A 23,304-nucleotide genomic window follows, 5' to 3' on the forward strand; every position below is an offset into this window, starting at 1 on the left:
GAGAAATGACATTTTGAACTGAATCATGTTGCCACTGATGAGTTAAGGAAAATATTGCAGGGAAGCTGAGTATGTAAACCTTCTATGACTCTCTGGGTGGTTTTAGTAGTATATCCTGATGGTCCAATACCTAGTAGATTGTTGGAGAACTTCTTCCATAGGCTCCTTAGTTTCTCAAAAGTAAGGTACATTTCCCCTAGTGATTATATGAACTCATCAATTGGTCTAGTTCAAGGGTCCTCCAAACATGATGGCAGGAGAATTCTGGGAGTTGGTCTACAAGTCTTAAGGTTGCCAAGGTTGGAGACCCCTGGCCTAGTTGGCAACAATAAAAAAAACATGGATTGTAGCATTATCTCTCTCTCAGCCCATCTGAGCATTGTCTATGGCTTACATTGCTTAGCTTTTTCAAGATCAGCCAAGGTCAGCTTGATGTTATCAACTACTTAACTTTAAAACATTTTTCATATTCTGACTCCCAAAGAATATTAGTGCCTAAATTGGATTGTTCCTATATGTTCCTTGTAAGAGCAGGACAATATGCTGTATAATGGTTACAGCTTCAGATAAGAACTGGGAAGAAGCAGGCTCTAAGCATGATTCAGCAATAAAATGTATTGACTTAACTATTTGATTAGCCATTGTTTACCATCAGCATAATCTACTATAAAGGACAGTGTGTAAGGAAAGCACTAAGATACAACTGTGTTCATTACCCCACATTAAACAAGCTTAAAAAAAGCTTTGGAACATCTGAAAAAATATGATGAAAAATGCTAATATATCTGTGTCCTCTATTAAGAAAGAAACTTAGAATTATTACTAAAGAATACATCCTGGGGATACTTACTACAGACAGTGAGAGAAAATATTTTACAAAAAGTCAGGTGTTTGGATAAAATAAATTATATTCTAGTTGAGAAAAATATCCAAAAAGCAAAATAATCTATATTTTAATGTTCCAATGCTAAATTATATGTGTTAGCTTCAAATTATTATTTCTGTGGCTAATTAAGCAAAATATAAAATAAAATTATAATTACCACTGATAGCTGCAAGTCATATTAACTATGTGTTGGAAGGATTTGAAAAAGCTTTGCATAACATTTAAAACCAACCTATAAAGAGTGCAAATGAATCCTCACTTACCTTGTAATAATTCCCTTAAAGCTTAGCAGGGCTGACTTTTGAGTAGACATATCCAGAACTGGTTCACTAATTGGATCAAATGTATTTAGGGACCAGAAAAATCTAATGAATGTATAACAACTGGTTGGCAATTGTTTTAAGCTAAGAAAGGGGAAGCGAGCATTAAGGCATCTATTACATTACAGGGTTATCTTTGCACCAGTCTTCTGTTGGAACTAATGAAATAACTGTAGGTTAAAAAAAAAGAATCTTTTATTTACGCATCGATGCTTGTTCTGCTTTGTTTATATATGTCATTGTGTTGTTTTAAAAGTCTCATCCTATTTAGGAATATTTCTCTAAAATACAATAATCAAATTAAATTTCAACATGGATTTTTGAAACTCAAACTCCCGCAGGAAAATAGCAATGTAATAATAACAAAACTCTGGAATACTTCTTTGGGCTATGCTGAGTTTCATGATCTTGCTGTTTTGTGCATTGTTTGAAGTTTCAATCTAATAGTCAAAGAAAAAAGTTTCCCAGTGCATTGGCTTTAATCTCTCTTTGATCATTTCTTTGTACATGGTGCCAAAACAGCATCCTTTTATTTCCCAAAGGTGGAATGATGAGAAAGTGAATTTGGAATTACGTCTGTTTGTAAACACCTGCACCTGCCTAGTGTATCTAATTGGATTATACATTTGATTAATTCCAAAACTGAACCAATCTTGGGATATTCAGGACCATACATTTCCTCCTGGAACCTGAGCTTGTTTGATACCTGATTGCCAGCTATAATCTAGCAATTAGTTCTGTCAAACAATATTTGCTTATATTCCTAACTAGCTGAATACCCGTGCTCTGCTACAAAACTATGTGATCAGACTTGATAAATTGACACTTACAACTTGAAAATTAATGAGTAGTTACGATCGGCCTCTCCTCTCCCCTTCTCTCCCTCAGGCTTGCCTCACAGAAACCTCTCCTTTCCTATCCCCTTTCTTTCCTTCAGGCTTGCCCCACAGCCTATCCGATCCTACCCCACTTCATTCCCTCAGGCTTGCCCCACAGAAACCTCTCCTTTCCTTCCCCCTTCTTTCCTTCAGGCTTACCCCACAGAAACCTCTCCTTTCTTTCCCCCTTCTTTCCCTCAGGCTTGCCCCACAGAAACTTCTCATTTCCTTCCCCCTTCTCTCCCTCAGGCTAGCCCCACAGAAACCTCTCCTTTCCTATCCCCCTTCTTTCCCTCAGGTGTGCCCCACAGAAATCTCTCCTTTCCTATCCCCTTTCTTTCCCTCAGGCTTGCCCCACAGCCTATCCGATCCTACCCCCCCCTTCATTCCCTCAGGCTTGCCCCACAGAAACCTCTCCTTTCCTTCCCCCTTCTTTCCTTCAGGCTTGCCCCACAGCCTATCCGATCAAATCCTCCTTCTCTCCCTCAGGCTTGCCCCACAGAAACCTCTCCTTTCCTATCCCCCTTCTCTCCCTCAGGCTTGCCCCACAGAAACCTCTCCTTTCTTTCCCCCTTCTTTCCCTCAGGCTTGCCCCACAGAAACTTCTCATTTCCTTCCCCCTTCTCTCCCTCAGGCTAGCCCCACAGAAACCTCTCCGTTCCTATCCCCCTTCTTTCCCTCAGGCGTGCCCCACAGAATCCTCCCCTCCCCTATCCTCTTCTCTCCCTTGGCCTTGCCCCACAGAATCTGATCCTCTCCCCCTTTCTCCCTCAGCCTTGTCCCACAGAAGCCTATCCCATCTATCCCCTTCTCTCCCTTCCAGAAACCTCTCCTATCTTATCTCCTTCCCTGACTCAAGCTCCTCTCCAAACCGAACCAGAGCTTTTTAACCCAAGCTTAGTTGTACAACCCATGCTGTGGTTCGTGTGTGTTGCATATCCATGGGAAATGGGTTGAGACAAACTAATTAGCCATGGGCAAGAAGGTGTCAGTATCTGGCATGACCTCTCCCTGATGAAATCAAGGAGGCACCACGTGAGGACAGGAAAAATGAATGCCCTTTCTTGCCGGTGGTATATAAAGCATACTTACATCCTTTCGATGGCTGCCTTTGGCTGACAGGTGTTTCTGAGGCTGGGCTACCTACTGCCAAGCTGATCAACAATCCTACAGAGCAATATGAAGGCAAGAACTGTCAAGGTCAGAAGCAAAAGATCTTGAGATCTTTGAGCAGGTGCCAATTGTTTCTCCTGCTGAAAAATACATTGCTCTGTCTGTTACAATACATGACTCAAAGGAGACATAGGACTTTACTTGGAAGTCATTGTACATGGAATAGAATCCTCAAGGTTGCAGTAGCTGTTTTTCTTTCATTATTAAGTTTCCTCCTAATATTTGCAATGAAGGAATAATATCAGAGTTGTCATATCTCTGGCTGTGAGCCTGCTAGTTTCAGAACTGGTCTGGGATCAGCTTGACAGAAGATCAAAAAGAAGGGACACATTTTATTTGAAGATTAAAAGTAAATTTTCAAGAGAGCATACCCAGAATGCTTAAATGATAATGCTTTAAATAATTGGTGCTTTTGAATCAGTTTAGACCAGTGCTTCTCAAATAGTGGGGCGGGCCCCCCAGGGGGGGGGGCGAGGCTCCATAAAGGGGGGCTCAGCTCAAATTATTTTATATATTTTTGTTTTGCAGGTTAAAGTTTTTTTTTAATATTGTGTTCCTTTAAATCCTGTGCTCCTTTAAATCTTTTCTGCTACAGTTAATAAAGCTATTATTTGTTTTAAATTGATCCACATTTCTTTCTTTTTTTATTCTCTTATACGTTAATAAGGATACAGTGTTATGCAGAGGTGTACTTATAACAATTTTATAGACAAATGATACTATTTACAGTTGCGCGGGGGGCGCGAAATGTTTTCTTCTTCCTAGGGGGGGCATGACAGAAAATAATTGAGAAGCACTGACTTAGGGTAAGGGTTAGCTCCCCATGGATTCACAGAGTAAAACCGACACTGCCATTGGATTCAGAGCCCATCGGTATGGTTAGGAGGGGGGACGCCTTTTGAGCCTGCCTTATGTACATTTCCTGGCAAAATACATGGGAAAATCCCATTGGGGAAAATTCCACTTAGGGTTAGGGTTAGCTCCACATGAATTCACAGAGCAAAACCGACACTGCCATTGGATTCAGAGCCCATCGGTATGGTTAGGAGGGGGGACGCCTTTTGAGCCTGCCTTATGTACATTTCCTGGCAAAATACATGGGAAAATCCCATTGGGGAAAATTCCACTTAGGGTTAGGGTTAGCTCCACATGAATTCGTAGAGCAAAACCGACACTGCCATTGGATTCAGAGCCCATCGGTATGGTTAGGAGGGGGGATGGCTTTTGAGCCTGCCTTATGTACATTTCCTGGCAAAATACATGGGAAAATCCCATTGGGGAAAATTCCACTTAGGGTAAGGGTTAGCTCCCCATGAATTCGTAGACCAAAACCGACACTGCCATTGGATTCAGAGGCCATCGGTATGGTTAGGAGGGGGGACGCCTTTTGAGCCTGCCTTATGTACATTTCCTGGCAAAATACATGGGAAAATCCCATTGGGGAAAATTCCACTTAGGGTTAGGGTTAGCTCCACATGAATTCGTAGAGCAAAACCGACACTGCCATTGGATTCAGAGCCCATCGGTATGGTTAGGAGGGGGGATGGCTTTTGAGCCTGCCTTATGTACATTTCCTGGCAAAATACATGGGAAAATCCCATTGGGGAAAATTCCACTTAGGGTTAGGGTTAGCTCCACATGAATTCACAGAGCAAAACCGACACTGCCATTGGATTCAGAGCCCATCGGTATGGTTAGGAGGGGGAACGCCTTTTGAGCCGGCCTTATGTACATTTCCTGGCAAAATACATGGGAAAATCCCATTGGGGAAAATTCCACTTAGGGTTAGGGTTAGCTCCCCATGAATTCACAGAGCAAAACCGACACTGCCATGGATTCAGAGGCGATCGGTATGGTTAGGAGGGGGGATGGCTTTTGAGCCTGCCTTATGTACATTTCCTGGCAAAATACATGGGAAAATCCCATTGGGGAAAATTCCACTAAGGGTTAGTGTTAGCTCCCAATGAATTCGTAGAGCAAAACCGACACTGCCATGGATTCAGAGGCAATCGGTATGGTTAGGAGGGGGGACGCCTTTTGAGCCTGCCTTATGTACATTTCCTGGCAAAATACATGGGAAAATCCCATTGGGGAAAATTCCACTTAGGATTAGGGCAGTGCTTCTCAAATAGTGGGGCGGGCCCCCCAGGGGGGGCGCGAGGCTCCGTAAAGGAGGGCTCAGCTCAAATTATTTTATATATTTTTGTTTTGCAGGTTAAAGTTTTTTTTAATATTGTGTTCCTTTAAATCCTGTGCTCCTTTAAATCTTTTCTGCTACAGTTAATAAAGCTATTCTTTGTTGTAAATTGATCCACATTTCTTTCTTTTTTTATTCTCTTATACGTTAATAAGGATACAGTGTTATGCAGAGGTGTACTTATAACAATTTTATAGACAAATGATACTATTTACAGTTGCGCGGGGTGCGCGAAATGTTTTCTTCTTCCTAGGGGGGGCATGACAGAAAATAATTGAGAAGCACTGGTTTAGACATTTTAAGGTTCTTTGATACAGCCAAAGAATGGCTTTTTCCAACTTAACTTAATTGTTCAGATCAGATTTTCAATTTACCATGGGGCTCAGTTCTGGACTGGACTTCTGCTTAAGAATCCTTTTCCCAGCACCAAAGCAGGAAACAGGACACTTTTTTCAAAGAAAAGGAAATCTGAAATTCAGTCTTATCTTTCATCAAATAACCATCTCCTGCCCCCCCCGGGGGGGAGGAGAGGAGGAGAGAAAGGAGGAGTGGAAAGGGGAGAGAGGAGAAGTAGAGAGGAGGGGGAAGTAGAGAAGAGAAGACTGACAGAGGGAAGAAAGGAGGTAGGGAGAGGGAAGAAAGAGGGAGAAGAAAGTGACAAATATGGTGTATGGTGAGAAGAACAGGCAATAATTGTTTTTGGGAGTTGATGGTAAGATGAATTGATGTAAACATTTAATAATATAGTACGAGGTTGGCTATGTAATAGTATACATGTGACTATATGTTATGAAAATGAAAAAAATAATATATATAAATAACCACCTCCTGGCAAAAGTAAAGTCTCATTCCATTTTGAGTGACAAATTTAAATCCATTCCATTCAAAGGAAGGCTTGTGCATTGAGGTCTGACACAGTAATTGGTTACTGAAAGCTATCATGACTTTTACCTGTGCGTTGTCTTTCATTCTAAATGCAATTCAGACACAGCATGAAGATGTTTTTGGTTAGTTGATTTATTGATAGTTGATGAAAGAGAAGAGAGAGTCCACTTTTCAACCACTCCACATTTCGTGTCATCCTTTACATTTCTACAGGATGATGACAAACCAACAAAAAAAAAAATCCCACAACATTCAAGAGATGGTTCTCATTTGAGTTTGGCATATAAATGAGTGGATAAACTTGTGAGGTTTAAGACCTTTTCCATGAAACTGACAATCCCTTGTATCTTGGAAGGTGGTATATTTTATTTCAACACTGATGGTATAGGAATAGGTAACTGTCCATATTAGCAATTTCTTCATTTGCCCACCACATGCTTTGTTTGGTTCCTTTGCCACTTCAAATTAGAAATATAAAAAAAAGTGCTTCCTGAATATTGTGGATACATTTCTAACATACTTTGTGTATGGATATATCATCTGCGTTTTCTACCGTAAACATTTTTTTCTTCTAAAATAATGCATTCTGGATCAAGTTTTCCTTTGTGCATAGCTTTCTTTAACATGTGCATCCATATAATTTTTTTCAGTTGCAAATCAAATTGCAGAATTCTGAAGACTGCACATTTCAGTCTGGGACCTCACTTCAATTATTTCCATACAGCTGTTGCTTTTCAGTGAAGCTCCAATGTGTGAAGATGGAATGGGATAACTCACCCAGTCAACTCACCACAGCCAACTCACTGCTGGACAACTTGCCACGGCCAACTTACCACGGCCAACTTACCACAGGCCAAGTCGCTGAAGAACAATTTAACAATTCTATTTAATTATTTAAAATAAATAAATAAAGTATTGTAATTTTTTGCCATTCACATTTCATTCTGTCCCTCCTTTTGCATCCTTTCTTTAATGACTCTATTCCACCATTCATTTAACATTAGTATAAGTCTTGTCCCACAGCGAGTTTTCCTGTAGCAAGGTCGCCATGGCGAGTTGTCCCACAGTGAATTGGTCAGTTGGTTGTGGTGAGTTGGCTATGGCAAGTTGGCTGTGGCAAATTGCCATAGACCCATGTGAAGGTACCATCTGATTCTACTTATTAATTGAAAAATTACAATTTCTTCTTAACCACCAAGAGTGCCTTTAGAATATCTGGGTCTAGACTAATTGTACCATGGGATCTACCCAGTCAATGGGATGTGAGAATAACCTTGGAAGACAGGAGGAGTTGCAGCCTAGATAATGGTGAGACAATATCTCAGCCCATAGAAGAAATGGGGATGGAGAAAGCATCTCAGAACATCTTGCTTTCTGGAAAGTAAAGACAAGGGAAGGGAGAAATAGTTTAAGACTTGCAAGATTCTCTTATTATAATCTTACAATAAAATGGTGTTAATACTCATGGTTTTAGTTTCTTCATTAGCTCAAAAGGCTGACATTAAGATCCACTCCAGATCTTATTAGAACCAATGGTTTAAGCTGAACCTATCTCAGATACTCCAGTGAAACGTCTTGGTCAAGCCTTTATCTCTGAAATTTCCTTCTATTAAGGGCTGTGCAGATCCTTGAATAGGTATTTTATCTTAGTTAAGACTCAAGAGAAGACTTTCCTCAATCCCGTGTTTCCAGAATAGCATGACCATGTTTTCTTGGCAGTGGAAAGAAAAACATTCATGAAGCTTTGCTAAACCTACGTTGACTGCATTCGCCAGAACTTCTATGCTTGCTGTGTGCATTACTATAAGTGGTGGTTTACGAAATGATACAAAGCATAGGCATCATGCATCACCCCTTTAAAAAAACTTTTAAAACTTTTAAAAAAACATATTGCAGTCTTGCATTGACCACTTGCCCATGAGTCAAGTAAAATCTAAAAGCAATATTTTACATTGACAGGTAAATGAAACGAGAGGATGCCTCTGTCCCATTGATTTAAAAAAAACCCATTGATGGATATTCTCATCTGGCCTAATGAGATTGCAGTATGTTATAAAAAGTGGCTAATGATCCAACAGTAATAGTCTTGGTCCAGAGTGATCAGTCTGCAACTACTTAAAATGCATCATTTGATTCATGCCAAATGATCGTCATATGCTATTATATCCTTGCCCAATTGTCTGCTCTGAATAATAATGTTTGAATACTGAGGGTAGCCTTTAATGCACGCTCCTAATTTCTGCATTCTTCTCACTATATCACATTCTATCCAGCTCCATGAAGATAAGGTTGCTTTCATTGTTCTTCTTTGGGAATACTTACAGACCCAATAGTACAATATCTTAAATGGAGAAAGGCACATCCTTTTCAACTATTGTAAGATTTAAATAGGGAGAAAGTTCTTTTCAGACACACCCCAAAAGCCCATCTATCAATATGTTAAACCCACCATTTTGCATGCATTCATTTAACCTGTGCCAACCAACTTTGAATAGGTATTCCTTTGCAATACATAAGCTAACTGCTTATTGCAGCCCCTACCTATAGCCTTTTTTATTTCCTATAGTGGCAACAAATGATGCCACTATTCTTGAGGAGGCTGGAGGAATTTCTATGCTCAGTCCATTACAGATAACAGTATGGGTAACCAAGAGATTGCTACAAAAACATGCCATCCATTATTTATTATTGGCTGTTGGCAATTATGTAGTCATTAAAGTTTCAACTGGCCGAACTCCTAAATCCATGTGACTTAGATGAGCAATTGTGCACTCCAAATAGCCTGAGTAAATAGTTTACAAGGAACCCACAGTCCACAAAAGGCACTCTTGATCTGCAAATAGATTAATAAGTGTTATTCATCAGTCATATACCACAAGAAAGCCAACATGGCTGTGTGTGGCATAGTTTTCCATGGTACACAAAGTTACCTGTGGCTTCCACACCCACTTTGTGCTTGGAGCTTTATTTTTCTACACTGCTGCCTCCTTCCAGCCCTATATAGGTATTTTATGGCACACAAAGTGGAAGAACAAAGATAAGAAAGCTAAAATCAGCCTTTGTAACTTGAAAGTCAACTGAAATGTTTTCTGCTACATTTCCCAGGGGATGTTCAACCTAGGTTTCCATGATTCTATGTAACGTAAGATACCTACAAATGTTGGAAAGTTTGCCCAGCCATATGAAAAGCCATAGAGATAGCAAAGGAGAAGCAGGGATGTACGCATATATCAATAAGAACCCTATCCATTTTTAATACCTTTTAAAAACCTAATTTGAAAATATATGAAATTGTTGGGGTTCTTCTTCTTTTGTTCTATAAGTTATGAAGTGCTCAGCATGCACAAAACAACATTCTTTGCAAAAAAACACCCCTTTTTTTAGCACTTCCAAGAATGACTAAGTGACTGGACTTCATTTCAGAAAATTATGGAGAAGAAAGCCTCCCCTACACATAAAGTCCCAAGTAGTTATACACATTTGGAACATTTGTATTACAAAAGGAGAGAAAATGGTGAGTTAAATTTTATTATTTTTTTCTCTGAGGAATTAAAAATTCTAGATGGAGAAAGTCAATATTTTTTAATCTAGAGTAGTGAAATTTCCTTGTCATTATTACTAGTAAGGGTAATCATCATTGTAATGGGCTTGTCCATAGTTACCCAAAGCTTCTGAAGGGAAGGGCCCTTCTGAACTTGATACAATTTAAGAGAGACGGCAATCACAGACTGATCACATATTAGCTATTATTATCCTGCAAGAACTGGGAAGAAAGAAATGCTAAAAAAAGGCCAAATGGCTACTATTTTGAAATATCATGGTGAAATCTTGGGCACCACAGAACACATCTCTCCAATGTTCATTGGCTGCAGGGGAACAAAATCACACAGAGAGAGACACGCATTTGGGATGACTGTAAACATGTCTCTTCCAAGCACTTACAACCACCAATAAAAGTAAATGGTTATCACCAGCAGCAGAGTAGCCCAGCAGCCATACAGCTTCCTTTGAGATATGTGGATATAGAATTGCAGCTCAAAACTCTTGCCCAAGAAAGAGATGCAGGAGTCATATTTATTCCAATTTCCTTTCCATCTTAGCTGGAAATTATATCAGAAGAAAGAGTCCTCCAGTCATTTGCAGTTTCCATGGGTTTATGGCCACATTAATTTCATTTTCAAATTACAGATTCTTTCTCTTCCCTCGACTACTTCTTTGCAAATTTGAGCTGAACTTAGCAGAAGTGGAAACAGATTCATGACCTAGCTTGTCAGAATCTGTAGAAGGAGGGGGGGGGAGAAAGGGGTAGCAGGGAAGGAGAAACATTAAATATTTCTTCTTGGTGACAGAGGGAGAAAAATGGACCATATTATATCGTGTCCCAAGCATATGTCAAGCTGGTAGAGAGAGGTAAGCAGGAGGCTTCTTAGGGTCACTAGTCAGGTGTTAAAGTCATAAAAAAGGCTAAGGACAAAAGCACTGAAGGGAAACAAAAGTAGCAAAGGACAACAATAATGGACAATGTCGTCTTATTTTTATCTGAGAAAGATTTTAGAAGAATCACTTCCATCATAAACTCTCTTTCCTCTTTCATAGAGCTTCAGTCTGTTTTCCTCCTGTAGGAAATTATGAATAGGGAGTCCTGATGATCCATCTACTTTACTCTCACAAAACTAAAGGTTATGCTACCAGAACTTTAAAAAGGGTAAAGTGATTAACTGGCCCAAGGTTCTCACATGGAGCAATGCTTAGTCAAGTTGATTGATATTTAAAATGATCAGATGAAGTTGCATTTTTCATCAAGGGCAATATGATTAATAAATCAAATGCAGGTATAATAATTTTCTCAAATATTTGGGGCAGAAAGGTATCATATCCCACATATTCTTGTTGGTCAGAAATTGGTAGCCTTTGATTTTAAGTGATATGGTGAGGGGCGGGGAGGGGAGGAGAGGAGTTTTTAGTTTCGTATAGTTTACTATATTGTCATTGCACCTCGTACAACAAAATTAAATGCCATCTTCAGTGTACACTATATATAAAAATAAAACAAAAGCACACATCCTTCACATTCTATACAATTGAATTAAAAACCCATGACATTGAATTAATATTGCACTATACAGTAGAATTCAATATAATTATTGCTCTGAGATAGAAGCTGTTTTTCAGCCTATTTGTCCTTGTCTTTATTATCCTGTACCATTTGCCAGATGGTAATAGTTCATAAAAGGCTGCCCGGGATGAGATGGATGTTTGAGAATGTGTCAGGTGTGCCTGATTGTTTGGGACTTTGGTGGAAAACTTTTAATTAGGTGAAAACCAAGAGGCCCTTCCAAGTTGGTTTTCACCAGATATATGCCAATTTCATATTTCCAATAAAGCTATTCTTTGAGGAATCTACTTCCCTTGGAGTTCTTGCTTGCAATGGATTTATTACTTGGAACCCTGACATTGATTTTTTTTTGGGGGGAGGGAATATTTGGGTGTGCTATTCAATAACATTTCTCTCTTCATCTGAAGAACTCCCTTCCTGAGAAAATTAGATGAATCAACCTTATTTTCTATATCATTTATACATCATTCCAGAATCAACTTCCTCTTCAACTTCATTTTTGAAAGCTGCACAAACATTTGCAAAGGTATAATTATAGCTAACTTGTCTGCAATAGTCCCTTTTAAGTGCCTTTTTTGATCAGAGAAAATTTGGAAAGATTGTATGGGAAGGGAGAGTTTGTTTCAGGTCACTTCTGAAGTCAGGATCTGTAAATTAAATTCATTTGCATTAAATTGTGCCCAATCCTTGTTCCTGATGGGCTTCAGAGATGCCTATGAAATTAAACTGCCTCCTAACTTTTTGTTTTTTGAATTTCTTAAATTATTTTTTTATTGTTCTCAGATCAATCTCAAAGTGAGAAAGAAAAACCTTCCAAACATACCAGTGGCTGTTAAGGTAGGCACTCTAATTTCCAATTTAATTTTTCTTCTGGTAAAGCAGAAGTGGTAATACATCAAACTACGGGAGACAAGATGATTTTGGCATAAGCCTTTTTTTTTAAATGTCCTTGCATCTTTTTTTTTTTCCATTTAAATTTTTTGATGCATTAGTCAGCCTTAGGATAGAGGTACTGTATTACATGTTCACTCACTGAGGGCTGGGTTTTTTTTAGTTCCTGCTCCAGCAGCAGCTATATTTTCTTTGTACAATTTTCAGTCTCATATCTATTCTTCGCACTTTAATGGAATGGTGGCTTGCAAAAATTAGACTGGTCTTACATAATTCCTCTTTTAAAAATTCTATAACTAGCCCCACTGCTCTTCATGTGTTTGTATGTTGCTCTCACAATCCTCCAAAACCCTTTTGGATAGAGAGGACTATTGGTGTAGTTGGAAAGAAGAGCAAAAGGGTCCATCCATGTTAGAATTGAACAGTCCTCCCTCAACGAGGTGGGGGGGGGAGGTAGGAATTTGATACCGTCTAGCCGCAATTTACAATGCAGTCCTTTTGGCTGTTCCAAGAAGGTTCCACACCTCTGAGTCAGGTGTTCCTGAGGTCACAGATAAAATCCCAAGTAACCACAACAGCTCTCAGAGAGTTAAGACCAGTTGATTGCAAGAAAACACATTCTTTCCATTTCTCCTCCCCCAACTAATCCCAACTACCAATAACTGTCCTTTCTTCTTCCACACCATCCAATACAACTGATGAAGCTTCCAGGATAAGAAGCAAAACATCTCTTTCTTCCTCAAAAAATCAGTCCAGTTGCCTTTTCAAAAGTAAAAAACACTTTTGATACAGCTATGACCTGGATGACTGAGAATCGTCATGGACACCCCAACTTCCAGGGTTCCTCCTGCCTTCTTCATGTACAGATCATTTTTTTCTCTCTCATAAATATTGATTACCATCAGTTGCAGCCCCCAGGGACATGCCAGCAGTTGTCTTCCAGCCCCCCTCTTTACTAGCAGGGCCAAAAGGCAGTTGCTTCACCATAGAAATGAGGAAGCAGCCTTCACCATGTCCCTCAGTCAAGTGGCCAATATCCTTGAGTAACTGGTCTACTAGATGACTGAGTGGGGAGCACAGAAGTGGCACTAGGACCTACGGGGGCTCCTGTTCTGCTTCACAAGGCTACTTGCCATGGCAACAACAATAAAACAGGGCCAATGTAGTTGTTTCTCTAAGCATGTTCAAAGGTCTTTGTCATCCAAACAAGAAAATTAATATTTGAGTAGTATGGAGCAACATGATTTGTCACTAAGATAAAGGAATCTGGTTTATTTGTAGGTTCTTGTCAGCCAATGAGATGGATCCAATGGGGGAATCGTGTTTTTTTTTTAAATGATGGCTTCTTATCATATCCTATTTTATATCTCTAGAGCAGGGGTGTCAAACTCAAAGCCCGGAGCCAGGATCTGGTCGAGGGGGTACTTGGATCTTGCCCATGGGGCTGCCCTGAAAACAATGAAGGAGCATCCTGCAGTGCCTCTGCCAGTGAAAACAGAGCTCAGGAGCTTTGCTTTCCCTGGCAGAGGGTTGCAGGAGGCAGTGGCAGGCAAAAATGGAGCTTGGGAGCCCATTTTTGCTGGCAGAGCATTCAAGCCACCACAGGTGCCCCCAACACGAGTGATGTTGAACTGGCCATGCCCACCCCAGCCAATGGAGGTGAAACACAATCCTGATGCAGCCCTCAATGAAATTAAGTTTGATACCCCTGTTCTAGAGATTGCCAGGCACCTGTTTTTTTTTCTGCTATTTCTTTTTTTAATCCTTAATTCATGAATGAATTTAGGAAACACTAACTATGTTTGCATTCCTATGAATAGCATTGTCTTATTTGTACGTTATTGCTGATTGTGAGACAGGCATGGACAAACTGGTACACACCAAATATTTTAGACTAGATTTTTCACAATCCTGTGCTGATGAGAGCCAAGGACAAAATATCTGGAGGGCACCAATTTGATTAAACCTACCGGATGCAAATGAAGCTGGTGATTTATTGCACCAAATGCTTAGATTCTCAAATGTAGAGAAATGGTTGGCTAGTGTAGAGAATCCTGTCTAGCCATACAAATTTGTTTATTAACTTCAGCTAATTTAGGAATAGTTGTGGAATTCGGTATCTGTAAATTTCAGTTAAAAAAATGCTCTGACTAGCCCACATGTCTCCAAACGAAATGTAAATTAGAACATATTTATCATATTTATTATTTGACTACTTTATGCCAGATCTCACTTTAAAAAAAACACTCTCATGTAATTTTCAGCATTTTGAATCTATTAAAATAATTCATGTTTGGAGGGGGGGGACCTTAAATACTGTATATTTCAGGAGGAAAAAAATGCATATGAAAAGGCATTTTAAAAGAAACAGAATTATGGTTTTAAAAGTGTGCATGGGTTGAACCTGAGATATATGTCCACAGTGACAACATTTGTCTCCTGCAAATTGCAAAGTTATGTACAATACCCAAATGACTCATATTTCATAACTCTCTGTTTGGAATAGTAGATACCATGGCTCTTAGAAACTTGAATTCACAGAATGCGAAGGCTCTCCAGGACAATGCTACCTATTTTATATTCAGTCTGAATACGCACACAGAAAGAAACACACACAAAAAAACCCCACCAAGTTTGTGGAATAATTGTCCAGTGCTCTGCAGATACAAACACATAACAACTAATTTATCTTAGCATCAGAGAAAATGACAGAAAACTGTGGTAGATAGATGATCGTGGCCTTGGTGTCAAAAAGGAAAAAATGCACTCCACAGAAATGTGCATTGTGTTTACAGCCAATTAGAATCCCATCAGAGCATTCTCTTGCTACTCCAGCCAAATAGAACCCGAGAAGGACACAACCAGGTGTAACAAACATCCATTATGTCCCAAGCATTAATTATCATACCCCAAGTTGTTGGATGTTACACATTCCAGCATCCTGCAGTCTTTGGATGGTTATGGAGAAATAGGCTGTGTACTAGGGGAAAAATGAGGAGAGATACCAGCTTTGTTAAGTTTTGGCTGGTTATTATACAATAGAGGGAGGTTATTTGTAAGTAAGTATAGTAAGTATTATAAGCAACTCTAAATTACTTATCACAATGCTAAAAGAGGAAAGTATCCTGGGATTTATCCAATCCCAGCTATCAAATTCTAAACTGGGGTATTGCCTTCTTAGAAAACAAGCATTTTGGGCAGTTCCCAGTTCCAAGTGGTTTAACAGCTTCTCTAACATAGCATCCTGTTTCTACCTGAATTATCTATGGATGTATTTTATAAGAAAACATGCTTTGATCAGCTTAGACCTGACTGCATCGGTGTTAGAGGTGTTATTGAGTCCAGTCTGTTAAAATTCCATATTGTTTTGTGATTTTAAAAAATGCAAGAAAAATCCCACAATCATAAAAGGACCTTGGAGGATTTATAGTCCAAACCCGTGGTTGTGCAGGAGACCCTATACTGTTTCAGATAAGTTTCTTTTTGAAAACCTCCAGTGATGGAGCTTCTATTTTTATTTTTATTTTTGGTAATAACTTTTTATTTTATTTTATAGCATACAAAAATTCCAATTTCAATTGAACAGTTTGTTGTCTGGGTACAAATCATTTTAGGAATAACAATCACAGTATTTACAACAATATTCATTGCATTACTATCGATTATATTAATATTAATAACAGTAATAATCATACTATTTGTTTGACCAAGTTAACGTATCTTCCTTATATCACTGATCCTTTCATATATTTCCCTGTTTCTAGCTCCTGTTTTTGTCAGCTAGCCATTGATAAAAAAAGTCTCAAGTCAAAGAATATTCAGTTTCTTTCTTTTTCTTAATTGTGTTAGGTTATCCATTTCTGCACATTCTAATATTTTTCTAATCACATCTTCATATTTGGGGGAGAATATTGATGGTGGAGGTAACAATGAACTATAAACAAATACTTTTGGTAGCAATACATGCACTAAATCATAAACAAGATTTTTTAAAATGAAAAATTGCATAAGAATATTACTGAATTGGAATATGAAAATATCTGCCTGATAGGAGATTTTAATGAGATTGTAGACACAGAATTGGACTACAAAAGCAGTAAAATAAGTAAAAAAAAAAATAGAAAAATGCTTCCAAAAATGTTTTTTTTTAAATGGCGGAAGAAATAGATATACAAGATGTTACGGAGAGAAATAAATTGTAAAATAAATAAATATTCATTTTATTCAAATAAACCTTGTCAAGTCCTGGTCAAGTCCTGGTCAAGAATAGATATGAAATGGATGTCACTAGAGTTAAAGTCAAATGTACAAAAAATAGAAATAGAAACAAGCACTTGGGCAGATCATAATCCAATTGGTGTTAAGTGGAAAGGACAAAAGAGAAAATGGAGATGGACATTGAATCAATCAATACTAAAAGACAAGGAATTTAGACAAAGTATGGAAAAAGAAATGGACTTTTTTTCCCAAAGAGAACAGAAAAGAAACTTCATTACAAAATCTATGAGACACTGCTAAGGCATACATTCAGGGACTGGCTATAACATACACAGGGGGTGGGGGAGAGAAAAGTAACAAAACCAAAAAGGTGTTAGCAGAAGAACACAAGAGACTAGAATTAGGAATGGAACTAATAAGACATGAAATAAATCTACTAGATAAAGAGGAATTGGCACAAACAATGCTAAACATAACTTTTTTTGAAAATGCAAATAAACCAGGAAGATGGTTGGCCTATAAATTGAAAACAGAGAAAAAGAAGAAATTGATACGTAGGCTGTTAGATGAGAAAGGAACTTTATAATACCAAAATGATGATAAAAAAATAATAATTTAAGACTATTATGATAAGTTGTATCAGCAAGAAATTTTTTTAGAAAAGAAAATGAAAGAATATTTGGAAAAAGCGGAACTAACTAAAGTACCAGAAAAAGTAAAAGCGATGTTAAATGAATATTAATGATGGATTTATCAGAAGTGACTCAGAGACAAAAGAGCAATAAAACACCAGGACCAGATGGGATGCCCACAGAAGTTTGCAAATGTTTACAAGATACTTTAGGCTGATCAATGTATTTTTTTCTATGTAACTTTCCTGAGTTTGCCTATTTTTTAATAGATGCTTCCCAAATGCATTTTATTTTCAGATGTGCTTTTCAAGTTGAAAAATAGGTTAGTCCCTGGCAATTGTGTAAATAGTGTGGACATCTGTGCTGCAACTGAGTCCTTTTTGATAGATTGTGCCTGTTCATTGGGGAAAAAAGGCTTATGCCATATATCTCAGCCACCCAAAAATGAGAGCTGTGCACTAAAGATAAGATGGAATTTGGACCCTATATTGACATTTTAGAAAAAAAAAGGTTGATTTGGTTTACAGAAGATGGCTGGAGAATATGCCTTCTTCAACTTTTTCTCTGAATCAGTTCTCATTTTGTCTAATGAAAGGACAATTGTTTTCCAAATTCCTTTTAAATGAAAAAAATGTAGGTGAAATTCTCACAAATGGTGAGTTGTTTTTCTGCATTTATTTAGGTATGAGATGACTTATGAACGTGTTTGATTGTCCTACCTTTCATTGTGCAATCTTCTGTCCTACCTCCTACCATTGCATGTTTCAGTTAAATTCCAATGGAAGATCTCAAAAGGAAATTCCTTACCCTGGAAGTTTTCAGACTGGCTAGTTTTGGAGGCTGATAGAAAAAGACCTGTAAAAGAAAATGATATCCCATGAACACTTTCATAATAAAGAAAGTTGTGAGTTGATAGCTTTGGGGAAATCATGGCAATGTAAAAAGAAAACCCTCAGTAGGTAAATGCACGAAGTATTTCGACTTTAAAAAAAAAGATATTGTGGCACGATTATTTCTATTTATTTCTTGGTATCTGGTGTGTTGTGTTCCAAATGACAATCCATCTGCATTTGAAAGTCCCACAAGATCTTTACCTTCTCGTTTTCGATAACTTTTTCCACTTTATGTTCCTATGAGTTTCTGGATACAGGTAAATCATATTTTTTACATAATGACCAGTGGATTAATTTAGCAACTCGGTTGTGTCTAGCTTTGTAATCAGTTTGTGCAATTTTGCTGCATTCACATATTAAATGTGAAACAGTTTCAACTTTGTTGTTGCAAAGTTGGCAGTTTGGATTGCCAGTGGATTTTTTTTAATCTTCGCTTTCATGGCCTTAGTTTGTAGTGCTTGTCCTTGAGCATCTAGTATTAAACCTTCCATTTCTTTCTTGATGTTTCCTATCTTAAGCCATGCCCATGTCAAGTTGTCATCACATTTTGCTGCAATGTTTTTCAAGTGCTGTCCATGCAAAGCTTTGGTTTTCCATCTGTTTAATCTGTCATCCAGCTGTTTTTCCTTATATTCTCCCTTTGTTTCCATTGTTTTTATACTGTTCTCCATTTTCACAGCCTGCAGCAATTTTTCTGTACTTTGGTTCACATAATCATTCAAACTTCGTTTTTCTTCTTTTACAGTTTGATGGATCTGCAATAGCCCCTGCCCCTTATTTTTCTTGGCAGGTACAACCTGTCGATGTCACTTTGTGGATGTAAAGCATGGTACATATTCAGAAGTTTGCGCATTTTCCAGTCCAAGTTTTCCAGTCCAGCCAAAGTGCAGTTGATGATTCCAACTGAGTAGCATATCACTGGAACTGCCCGTGTATTAATGGCTTTAATTATGTTTCCAGCATTCAGCTTTGATTTTAATATTTTGTGGACCCTCCTGATGTATTCCTTTTGTGTTGACTCTTTGACTTTTTCATTCAATATGTTATCTGCTTCCAATATGCCTAGGTATTTGTAATCATTATCCTTTGCTAATGCTTTCACTATGCTTCAATTTCCCAGTTCTATTCCTTCTATTTTTTCTATTTTTTCCTCACTGCATGGATAATATAGCACATTTTAAATGCAAAGTTCATTTTGATGTCACTGCTGAACAGTTGAACTGTGTTGAGTATTGATTTAAGTTCAGTGGTGCTTTTCACTTACATTTTTAAGTCATCCATGTATAATAGATAATTTATCTTGCCATATTGGCTTGAGATTTGGTATCCAAGTTTTGTTTTTCATAGGATTATTGTCAGTGGAATTAATGCAATGTTGAACAGTAGTGGTGAAAGTGAATCCACTTGGAAGATTCCTTGTCTGATGTTGACTTCACCAATGTTCTCCGCATTTGCTGTTAGAACTATACATTTCAAAAATGTACAGCTATTTTTGTTGATACCAAGGTTTTTCAGACAGGTGTTAATCTACCTGTCATGTAATGAGTCAAAAGCCTTCTTGTAATCAATCCACGCCATATTTAAATTTGTTTTTCTTCATTTTGCATTTTTAGTACCATTTTGTCAATGAGCAGCTGATCTTTTGTTCTTCTTGATTTTTTATAATTTCCTTTGTGTTCTATTGGATACAAACTGTTTTCCATCAGGTGATTGAATACTAAATTTGTCAGTACTCTTGTAAAAAGTTTGAACATTGTTGGCAGACAAGTAATTGGGTGATAGTTGCTTTTGTTCTGTGCCCTTTCTGGATCTTTCATTATCAAGTATGTTCGACCACTGTTTTCCTTCTTTCAAATACTTCCGATTGCTGACATCCCCTCTTAGTTTTTCATTTCATTTTCAAGTCGAATTTTCCACTTTGGTGTTCTAGTGAGTTTCTTTTTTGGCATTTTATAACCCAGTTCTGCAGTTATAATGGTGGGTGTGCTATACATTAGTTGGTTGGTTTCATATAGTGTGCTGGATGGGATGGAAGTTAAAATATTATTCATGGCAGATCTTTCACTCATTTGCTATGCACTTTGTGAATGACAGGTAGTCTTTTTCTTTCTACGTTTTCTTTGATGTGGTTTTCATTTTTTTTCTTTCAGCATTTTTGCTAGGTCTCTTAGCTCTATACTTTTGAGTTGTTGCACAGGAGGATCTCCATCCTGTATGTTGGTTTCTTCCACTGGCTGTTCAGTTTGTTTAGGTGTTGGACCAATTTCTGTCGCCGCAACGAAGGCAATAGCAGCCATAGGATACATCAGGGTCTACGGCGGGGAGAACGACGTTCACATTGGTTTCATCATGGGAAAGGTTAAACTAGCACCACAATTTCCCCTCAATCATTCCCGAGAACCAGCTCGCTTCAAACGCTTCTCCAGACGGAGTCCTCTCGTGTTGGGCTTAGCAGTGATCATCCTCACCACCCTCATGGCAAAGGTGGCAGCTATCATCAACGCTCAACCTTTGGTTCCAGAGTCTTCGGGCCCTGAAAACCCAACTGTCCTCACCCCAGCCACCTTGCTGACCCTCAAGACAGGTGACTGGCCAGCACCAGCAGGGAACTTAATTCCCAAAGACATGTATTGGAACTCATCGCCTATGGGACTTGTGCACCAAGTCCTACCCAGTGATGATGAACTAGTTCGCCAAATGGAAGTTCAAGTTGCAAACCTGCTGGAGTCATGTCACGACTAGCAGACTTTCACCAAGAAGCTCTACACTAGACCAATCACAAACCTGATACTGCTGCTAAGGAAAACCGAACTAGAAGATTGAACCTCAAGCTTTGCATGCTTTGCATTTACTTCATTGTTTGCATTGTTTGATGCTCTGCCTTTGTGTAACTCAATTAATTAGTTAAGTTTGCATTGTTTTATGCCATGCCTTTGTTTGCCTTTAGTTAAAAGTTAAATTGATAGTGGAATTTATAATTCCAGGTGGGGAGTGTGCTGTCACAGCAGTATATAGCTAGTGTAGGAATTAAGAACTGTCTCCTTTAATAAACTACCTCCTGGGAAATGTAGGCAGAGACTGCCTTATGGGAAATGTATTTCCATGACGTGTGATCACATCTGTGTTTCTGATTGGCCACTGGGACATTCTGCCTGTGTGCAAACTTTATAGCCGGTCAGTTTAAATGCCTTTGTGAGCCGGAATAGTAGCATTTGTATCTCCGCTCAGCATGGGAATGAAATCATCTTTTTTACACCACATGATGGAACAGATTATGAAAAGTCAGAAGTATCTTAACACTGAATTATAAGTTTTGCTATTAAGAATGCCTGATAATAGACTTGATCTGAATGAGATTCCTAAGTGTGGAGTTAACTGCATGTTTCGAGCAAGCCTACAACGCTCGAAGCAGAACAGGCACTGACAAATTTGCTGTCAGTCAATTGCAGAAGGCAGCTTTACTTGGGACAATATCTGTAACACTGTCAAACATCCAGATTTGCCTATCCCAGGTCCTTGCTAAGGACTCAATAAGTGGACAAAAGTGCCAAATCTAATCTGAACAACTGGCTGACTGTGCGATGATCAATAATAATAAACATAATCATAATCACAGTTCTAGCTTTGAAATATGTTTTGGTCCCCCCCCCTCAACCCGAAATACAAAAAAAAATGTATCTATCATGTCACAAATTGGGGGGAGGGTTTAACAGAGGCCAAAATGATCTGGATCTGTCTACTTCCATGAATTTCTTCATATTTATCACCTCCTTGTTCAGCAACGGAATGGTCGTATTTTATCGCTGGGTGTCCGTAGAAATCATCTACTAGTAATGTAATAAAGAGCTAAGAGCCCTGGAAACTCCAATAAATGATAAGGTAGCACTGAAGAAGAAAAAGAAGTCATTAAATCAATAATGCCAAGGACTGCCTCTTAGCTGTGCTGAAGTCAATAGTATCATAAAGTTTTATACTGATTTTAGCATGAGAAAATGTTATACCCATGGCATGAAGTGACAAAAGAATTTAGATCTGATAGACTTAACATCTGAAGAGAGGAAAAAGTGATTCTGTGATCTGGAACATTTGTTGGAAAATAAGTTGCTTATAGCAAAAATTACACTTACTATTTCAAGATCTGCAGATAATCTCTCTTTTATCATTGCAGCAGGGAAATAGATGAAGGATGGGCCAAAGACAAGGCTTCTAAAGTGAAGCAGAGAGATTTGGAGTGAGATCTATCTTCCTTGATAATAATGTATACCATGGAAAAATGGCACATAAATTCTGGAGCTAATGAGTTTATGGGGAAAATGCTACCTTTATATTTTGTTATAGTCTTGATCAGACAGGCAAGGTCATATTAAGTAATATTTTTGGGTGAAAGGCCCCATATTCACATACAAGTTAGAGTATCCTATGTAGTCAGTTTCACACAAGGCATTTCAAACTGTGAAGTCACATTGATTAATCCACATTTGGTCAATTACACATTTCTAAGCAAGTGGGAAATCAGCCAGAAGTACACCTTTGCACAAGTGTAACAAAGTAATGACATTTCCATAGTAACCTGTTATAGGGTTTACCTTACTCTATCATGTGTTTCAAAGACTGTGGTCTTCTTGCTTTAGATGGGGTCCTACAAACTTGTTTTGAATTAGAGGAGCGAAACATTCCCCATCACTATATTTACACATTTAAAAATAAAGTGCTATTTAAAAGCAGATTTTGCTAGTTGCATTCTATACCTTCTACTAATCAAAATACTTTCTTTAGGACAACACTAACGCACAAAACACCCACATATACACATGCGTGATTAAAGAAAAGAGATTTGTGTCTTTCATAGCCAAACATCCTATATAGGGGCATGTAATTGTTTATGGTCAGAGGCATTCCAACTGAGTTTCCATAGGCAGTAACTTGATCAAATAATTTATACAACTGTTGTTAATCTGTATGGGAAAAGTGACTGCTTATTTCCCAAAGTAGACTAACCAATAAAAAAATATTTTCTTGAAGCTAGTTGTCTATTGCCACCTGCTTTTAGATAAATGGTTTGCACAAGATGGATTTGCTTTCCTAGTTATTCATCCAGCAAAGATGCATCTCCCAAAGGGAAATATCAGATTGGATTATTTTCTGAAGCACATAGGAGGTTTGGCATGTATGCACAGATACAGATACAAAAATGCATTCCAAAATCTCCTAACAT

The 23,304-nt window shown here is 38.2% G+C and overlaps 2 long non-coding RNA genes across 3 annotated transcripts in view; both read left to right on the plus strand.

Annotated features, from left to right (window-relative positions):
* LOC309395966 overlaps positions 1–23,304 on the plus strand; it is a 478,400-nt gene that overhangs the window by 132,667 nt on the left and 322,429 nt on the right. The window lies entirely within an intron of this gene.
* LOC309395967 overlaps positions 1–23,304 on the plus strand; it is a 148,455-nt gene that overhangs the window by 28,054 nt on the left and 97,097 nt on the right. For both annotated transcript variants that reach the window (XR_014176013.1, XR_014176014.1), the window contains exon 2: positions 12,239–12,292. This is a non-coding gene — a long non-coding RNA (uncharacterized lncRNA). The remainder of the gene's footprint in view (positions 1–12,238; positions 12,293–23,304) is intronic.

This window comes from Natrix helvetica (genome assembly GCF_964273705.1).
Source record: "Natrix helvetica genome assembly, chromosome: 8".
NCBI lineage: Eukaryota > Metazoa > Chordata > Lepidosauria > Squamata > Natricidae > Natrix > Natrix helvetica.